General features: G+C 40.2%; 1 long non-coding RNA gene across 1 annotated transcript; it reads right to left on the bottom strand.

The window, feature by feature from the left end:
* Positions 1–1523: 1523 nt before the first annotated feature.
* LOC308406548 lies at positions 1524–2792 on the bottom strand. Its single transcript, XR_013973568.1, has 3 exons — positions 2669–2792; positions 2449–2552; positions 1524–2346 (listed from the first exon to the last, which is right to left on the bottom strand). It is a non-coding gene; the product is annotated as an uncharacterized lncRNA (long non-coding RNA).
* Between the last annotated feature and the right edge of the window lie 5521 nt (positions 2793–8313).

Raw genomic sequence — 8313 nt, 5'->3', positions numbered from 1 at the left:
AAGTTTTTGATCCAAACATTTGCACATTACCAGGAACGAAAATGTGCTGGTATGCTGTGCATTCCTCGTACGTTTTCCTTCTCAGAAAGATACGGTATGTACTGGTGGAGGCTGGTGTGATTTAGCTTTTTAATGAAGCCACTTTGAAAAGCACTTGGGGAATGTGGCCTCAGTGGCATGCACATTGACGCAGACAATGACCTTTACTTTTCTGTTTAGCTTACCACTGAAAATGTTCCACTTTTATAAATATTTCTTTGCTTACAGAAATGTTTAGTTTGGATCTGAAAAATGTTTTCTTCAAAATTTCCCTCATATTTTTATTATTTTCTTTTTTTAATCTCTCTCTCTCTCTCTCTCTCCTTGTATGGGGTTATGTCTGTATGTATGTCATTTCACTACATGAATGTAGTCAAATGACAAATGAGTTATGTCACACGAAGAAGCCACACCTTGTTTTATAAATAGCAATGAAAACTAGAAAGTGCATTTTCTGAAGAAACTGCAGTGTGAATGCTTGAATCTGAATGTATGCACTGAAATGAATTAATTGCTGAATGTTAAGTTAAAAATTCTGAATGAGCTGGAAAATACAGAAATTTTCACCTGAAAACAAAAGTGCAGAACTTTTGAAAGCTGATGTTCACACGGAAGAAGTTGGAAAAAAGCTAAACATGTTTAAAATGTAAATAATAAAAAGATGAGTAATGACAAAAGAAAATTTAGAGTCAGAAAACCTCTGAATGAATATTAAAAGTTCAAATTCTTCTAATTGAAATGAACTTAAAAGATGAACAAAAATTCTGGAGAAAATACAAACTTTAATATACAGCATAATGTTTTTCAGACATATACACATGTGTATATCATGTTTAATAGTATTACATACATCAATTTGTTTTGTATGTCATAGAAAATAACATAAAAATCTTAAGTCATATTTTACAGCTTCTTTCTGAAAAGGACTAGTAGAATAAATAAAAATAACTAAATTAAATAACTAAATAAAAAATAATAAGCAAGATATGAAATACATGAAAATTCAACTTTTAAAACCACAATCCTGAACCTTTAAATTGTGTTGGTTTCTTAGAACATGGCTGAACAGCTGTTTCTATCGGTCTACTTAATCTGTCTACACATCTTTTTATTACTCATTCTTCTTTATGTTTTAATGTAAACAGAGTCCACACAGTGGTAAAAGAGAACTGTATAGAGATTTTTGAGTAAAGTCAAATGAAAGCGTAAGGTGGTGACACAGTTTAACACATGCAAATAATCAAATAAACACATTAGTCCTTTTTGTGAACATGGATAAATAAGTATCAATACAGCATTGTTCAGCCATGCCGCTAAATGCTTTTTTACACATTGTTTTAACCTGGGCTCAGACACAAAGTCCCAAAATTAGTTAGTCCCTGACTTTGAGTTGTGGTTATGACTAATTATTATACACAAGGCTTTATCTATCTGAACTCTAAGGACACAAATATGAAAAAAAACCCCTATACTTACCAGCTGATACCCCACACTACACACTAGGTGTGCCATGTGACCTGAAACTTTGGTACAAAATCATCATAATCATTCTGTTAACACTGTTTTTTAACGCTGTTTGTGTTGCTGTTCAGCAGTTTAAAATGTTTTAGATTGGATTACATGGAATGAATTTGAATTTTCTTGGGGGGTTTTGTGTGTGTTTTGTTCTTAGCAGATTTTTTCTTCCATACTGTTGAATTCCAGTTACCACATTTCTGGTCATATGACATCCCGAGTGCCCACTTAAAAAAAATCCCCACAGTTAATTCAACATTAGAACAAAATAAAAATATCCATCCATCCATCCATTCGCTTCCGCTTATCCTTTCCAGGGTCGCGGGGGGCGCTGGAGCCTATCCCAGCTGTCATAGGGCGAAAGGCGGGGTACACCCTGGACAGGTCGCCAGTCTGTCACAGGGCCAACACACAGGGACAGACAACCATTCACACTCACATTCATTCGCACATTCACACCTAGTGACAATTTGGATTAATCAATTAACCTATCCCCACAAATAAAAAAATAAAAATATGTTAAAGAAAAAAAGGTTTGCTCTGTGATGAAATACTAAATAAGCATACATTGTACAGAGCACTAACAATGACAACAATCCTTTAGCCTGTTGATCAGAGAGAGGCAGTCATTATGTCCATTTAAAACCTGTAATCACAGAGCACATCGTTTCTGTGAAACTATAAAGTCCCATATGATCCTCATCATGTCCAGTGACTTCAGAGTGGATCCTCCCTGTCATCCGGCCAGTGTTTGATGTGTGGCAAGCAGCACAGAAGCAGGATAGCTGAGGACTTTAAAAGAAGAGCAGAAAACAGGAATATGTAGTTGTAAATGTAAATATCAGTGATACTTGTCTTGTCAAAGGGAATAAAATAATGAAAATGTTAACTTACACACTCATTTAGGGAGGATCTTGACACTGCACAGAGGAGGCACAGTCAGTCTGACAATGATGGTGATCTCCAGGGATGTTTTCCTGCAGCAACATTCCTGCCAACTGGCCATATGATCCAGAGTAGTGGGTTTGTAATGAACAGAAAGGTGTATATGTTAGGTAGTGTGCACTCAGAGCTGGTCCTAAGAAACAAACACATCCTGTAATAAACTGAATACCTGTAGTAGTGCTGCTGCAAATATGAAGCCCTTCTATCATGAGTGGTTTCAAAGAAGGTGTTTTGGAGGCTCAGTCACAGAAACTGTGCCGTCTGTTCAGTCCTGAGTGTCTCAGCTCTGAAGGGGATGGATCACAGAGGGAAACACCTGAGTACAGACATTACAATACACTCTAACACTCCTAAGGTCAAGTGAAAACACAATTTAAACACTTCACAAAGAATGAATACATGTTTTCATGGAAATTATGTCATTAACCCTTTTTGTTGTGAGTAAATCTCACCGGCTGCTTGTGGGACAAGCTAGAAGGAGGACTTATCACAGAATCTCTCCTGTGCTCCAGATGTGAAGTCTCACGCTCTGATCGTATGGCGATGAAGATGGTGATCATGAAGTTTCTCTGATCTGTGGCATTACAGTTTCTGGCTGCTATGTGCTTCACATTGTTGGATTTTACATGTGAAGCTTGGAGAAGACACAGGAGGACTGTGTCTTGCTTAAAAAAAAGAAAAAAGAAAAAAAAAGGAAACCTAACAGGAAAGGAACCCCCCCCCCCCCCCTCAACTCCCACCGTACCCTCCCCCCCCCCCCCCCCCCCTCCCACTCAACTCCCCAACCTCACACCATCCAATGTCTATACAAATGTAGGGTATCAGCTGGTAACAGAAAGCAAGTGTAACATATGCACTACATATGTAACACTGCTGAAACATTTCTGGCCAGAAATGTGCAGTTATCAACCCAGACCCACCCTGATGATTGCACTGGCCAGAAACATGATAAAAGCTCATAAAAATTTATGTTTCATAGTAAAATTGGTCCAAAAATATAATCGTATACTTTTGAAAAAGTTTAAAGTTTATAACAAACCAAAATAATAACATTTTTGTAAATAGTATTTCAAAATAGAGGCACACATAAAGTGGCTTAACTGTCATTATTGCTGTAATTAGGTTTGTTTGTTTGTTTGTTTGTTTGTTTTTTTAAAAAGCAACCTTTAGTCATTATTGTTCTCTCAGAAACAATGAAGAAGCTGTTGAACATTTATGTGTTGTGTAGGCAATCCTCTGGTCCACCCTCCCTCCCTCCCAGCCACAGTGAGACTGGGGCAGCCTGGCAGGATGTTGAAGCCTGGCTGCAGAGAGGATATGCCTACACTATTCATTTTAAACTGCTATATTTGATTTTTCTGACATTTATAGGTTACTGTTAGTGAATTTTAGATTTTCTGTAATAAATAAAATTGTCATCTTTTACTGATATCATTACTTAATTCATGTAATTGTATTTTATGTAAACAATTCAAACATTATACTGCAATGCAGGGCGTCAACTTTTAAATATCGCTCTACTTTATGTCTGTGAAGGTTCTCAGTCATCCAGGTCATCGTAGTCAAAGGAGCTTGCAAAGAAAAGCGTCTGGACTTCTTTCTGGAGTTCAAGCATCGCTCTACTTTCTTAAGTCATTCAAAAATATAGATATTACTTACTGTATTCAAAGATCTAGATCATGAATCATCACAGGACAATACACAGTATACTGGGTCATGGTAACTATGGTAGGTCTTCATGACTCCAGAATGGAGACATCGATCTGACTGAGAAATGAAAATTAGGTCAAGCAGTGTGTTCTTCTCTGTGGTAGGGGCAGTGATGACCTGTGCGTATCCCCTAGACTCAAACAGCTCCAGGATTGGTTTGTTTGCACTGGATAAAACATTCTCATTAAAATCACCACAAACTATGATGGGATGACAGTCCATGATCTCCAATGAGTCTAATAGGCTTACCAGGTTTTTCAGGAATGGCCTCAGAGTGTAGTCTGGAGGTCTGTATACAACTGCAATCAGAGCACTGACTGGTGCTTCAACCTTTAAAGCCAGAAATTCAAGGTCAGTTACATTATGGATGTACTGTTTTTCATGCACTTGAATGTCACTTTTCACATAAACAGCAACTCCACCACCACTTCTGTTTGCCATCTGGGGAAAGTTTGTGTAGGACAGGTGTCTGTTGCGTTTGAACAAATTGTAATTTTCCAAGTGGAGACTCTCTGCGACAAAAGAGCCCCGCAGGTGTGTTTCTGTTAGGCACAAAACATCTGCTAGACACAATTCATGGTGACTTTTGATGTCATTAATGTGAGCTGGCAGTCCCTCTGTATTATGATGAACAATGGTGAAAACCTCTGACCTGCTCAGTGTTTGCCTCACGTGTAGAAGAGGCATCATGTCATCAAGGTTGGCTTGTCTCATGTTCTCAAGCGCTGCAGTGATTTCTGGGTTGGTGAATATTTTTTTCTCCTCCATATCAAGAAGATACAGTCCACTGAGAGACGTCACTCTACTGACAGCTACGTAGGCCATGCCGGGCTCAAAAATGCTCTTAAGAGAGACAACAGCTGATGTAGTTGTCATACCCTGTACCTTATGTATTGTACATGCAAAGGCCAGCTTCACTGGGAACTGTCTTCGTACCACTCCTTTCTGCTTCAGATTCTCCTCTGCTCTCTCAATGTACACCATGTCGTCTGCTGGTGTGCGGTTATTCTTTCCAGATGTCTCATTATCCATTTTAAGTCCAAGCTTGATGATGTGTTGGTCGTTTTCAGAGTGAACTACTCTAAGTAGTATTCCAAAAGCTCCATTAACCAAACCATTTTGTATGTCAATGTTTCTGGTGAGCATGACACGAGCTCCTTCTGCAACTTTCAGTGTGTCTGGTAACTCGTTTTTACCTCCTTTCAATGGTCTGTCTTGAAGTGCCATTCTGCCAGTTCTAGGATCTTTTCTATAATCATCTGCATGGATGTCAATGATATGAGTGTGGAGCAGAGCCAGTGTTGCAGAGTTGTGTGCATCCACTTCTTTATTAGTTGCAAAAATGTGCAACGCATCAGTTGGACAATGGGCTGGTTCAGTTATGGCCTGTAACAACAAATCTCTATCTGCTTCGCAAAGCTCATCCAACTTTCCTTTCACACGAATTCTGTTCAGCATCTCTGCAAAGACAACATCATCTTTCTGACGCATAATCTCAGTCAGAGTGATCATCTGAAAATGCTCCCGCCACAGGTCGATTTCGGACGGGTCGTGCACACAGAGAGGTTTAGACTGTCGCACTGGGGGTAGCTGATAGAAGTCTCCGACAGCAATGACTGACATGCCTCCAAAGGGTCTCCGAGTCCCTTTGATCTGTTTGAGTCTTGCATCTACATATGCAAACAGATGTCTTGACACCATAGACACTTCGTCAATGACGATTATTTCAGCATTCAAAAGTTCTGATCTGACTTCATCCAGCTGATTGCCAAGTCCCTGAATGGGAGGTTTTAAGCTTCTAGGCAGCTTGAGAAGAGAATGCAGTGTTGTTCCAGAAATGTTAAATGCTGCAGTCCCAGTGAAAGCAGTTAACAGGACAGTGGGTTTTGATATGTCAACGTCGTCTGCATATCTGGGCACTTTGCTCAGTATCTTAGATGCTTCTGAGTAGATGCATTTGATAAGATGTGATTTTCCTGTTCCAGCACCACCATTAATATAAAAGAAAAACTGCTCTGGATTTAGAGCACAGACTCTTTTAATGCACCAGTCTCTAACTGCATAAAATATGCAGGCTTGCTTCTTGTTCAGATTCTGAAACATCTGACGTAACAATGTGGGATCAATAGCAGGGGGTTCCCTGATGGCTCTGACTTCTGTTGAAGCATCAGCCTGACGGCTGTAGTCGGGCACATCTTCCTGTTCATTTTCATTGTCTCGCTCTCTTTCTTGTTCGACAAGTGGCAACCTTACGAGATCTGATTCAGGTGCCAGATTACACCATTCGTCAGTCACACCTCTGTTCTGCTCATATTCCTCAACAGCGCTCTCGATCTCCTCACTGTTTTTCTCATATTTTTCTCTGTTTCTTTTGACAATGTGTTGCACGTACTCAAGATGGTCAGTACCTGGTAGCTGTACACAGCCAGCACCATAGAAAGCCTGATAGGTTGGCAACGATGGTGTTTTCAGTTCGTGGTCTGAACGATGAGGAAGGTACAGTTTAAGCAGTCTTCCGTAATATTGCTCTGGATGTTTTTCTTGTGAGCAGCGGTGAAATCTGATGATAGCAGGCTTATTGTTTTTGCGCCTTTGCACAAACCCCATCTCATTGAGAAGGGGCAAAACATCTTTACCTTTTTTCTGTTGGCCATAGACAATCCTGCAAGTAGCAGCAAAGTCTGCCATGCACATCTCCTCATACTCTGGTGTTTCAGGTCTGGCTTTGTATTTGTCATTCAAAGATGTCATCCAAACATTGGAAGACTCAGGTGTTGTGTTGTCCAGAACTGACAGGGGACGACTCATTTTCACAGGATTATCATCAGTTGGTATGAATATTACAGCACGTGAACATTGCTTCATGTGAAGACCACATGCACGAGCAACACACTCCTGTGCACTGATCTCTCGCTTCTTTGAATATGCCTGCATGACGGCTCTCATTTCATCGCACTCATTTACACTGTCCTTATGGGAGTTCTCAATGACAGTTTTCAGGTACTCAGATAGCCCGCCCTCTTTTTTTGATATATATTTCATTAAATAATTTGCAGCACCAAAAGCATCTAAAACAAAGCTTATGTCGATATTACTGTTCCAGGCTTCAAGCAGATGTGGATTATAGCCGTTTATCCAAGAGTCTTTTGGATCACGCTTTAGTATGATCGTACTCCTCATGTTCATTTTATTCAGGTATCTCTCATATTCTGCATGTGTCAACTTGCATCTTTCCAAGAGCTGCTCTAAACTCATGGAAGCAGTTTCAGGTTCATTCAGCAGCTGGTTCAGTGGTCTGAGCTTGTTCTTTGCCGTTTCTACTTCCAGTGCATCATCCTCACTGGGTCTTGTGATCATTGTCTCATTGCAGGGTGGTTTGGGAAAACCAAAACGGCACCCGGAGCTTAAACTCCTAAAGCACGTCTTTGTGTGGTTCTTACTGTGTTTTTGCACTTCTGTTACTTTTTTGTACAGTTCAGGTTGTTTATGTGGATCAGGCAGCTGAGCTGTGATGTATTTGTTTATAAAATCAAGAACAGTTTGCTCATCATCCTCCTCAAACACAGGAGCACCTTCTACCCACAGGAGGCAGTGTATGTGTGGGCTTCCTCTGTGCTGAAACTCAACTCTGTAAAAGTAGTCAATGACTTTGCCAAGTGGCTCTGCGGGAGATAAGAGTAAATCTCTGAATAATGCTTCAACTCTCTTGTCAAACATGCGCATTGTTGTGACAGGATTGCTTCTCAGGATGTCACACTTTGCTGACCAGTCGAGTCCTTCAAAATTCACTTGTTCACCTTGCTGCCTTGTTATTGCCTCGATCACTTCAGGCCAGCGCATTTCAGCAGCTGAAAATGTGCAAAAGAACGTGGGAGTTCCCAACTGTCTGATCATGGCAAAAAGATCTCTTGTTGTTTTCTCCCAATAGGCTGGGGTTCCTCTCAGAGGCTGCATGAATCTCACTGCATCTTTATTTCGCACCAGTTTCTCCACCTCATGTTTATCTTGTAACATGCCTGAGGTTATTTTTCTACCATCTCTGGTCAGAGGCTTTGCCTTCCTTAACTGTACTGTCATGCTGGATGTAGCCAAGTGTATTTCAGT

The sequence above is a fragment of the Rhamphochromis sp. 'chilingali' genome, assembly GCF_963969265.1.
Source record: "Rhamphochromis sp. 'chilingali' genome assembly, chromosome: 1".
NCBI classification, from domain to species: domain Eukaryota; kingdom Metazoa; phylum Chordata; class Actinopteri; order Cichliformes; family Cichlidae; genus Rhamphochromis; species Rhamphochromis sp. 'chilingali'.
Note: the sequence above shows the minus strand (reverse complement) of the source record. Positions and strands in the feature narration are given on the sequence as shown.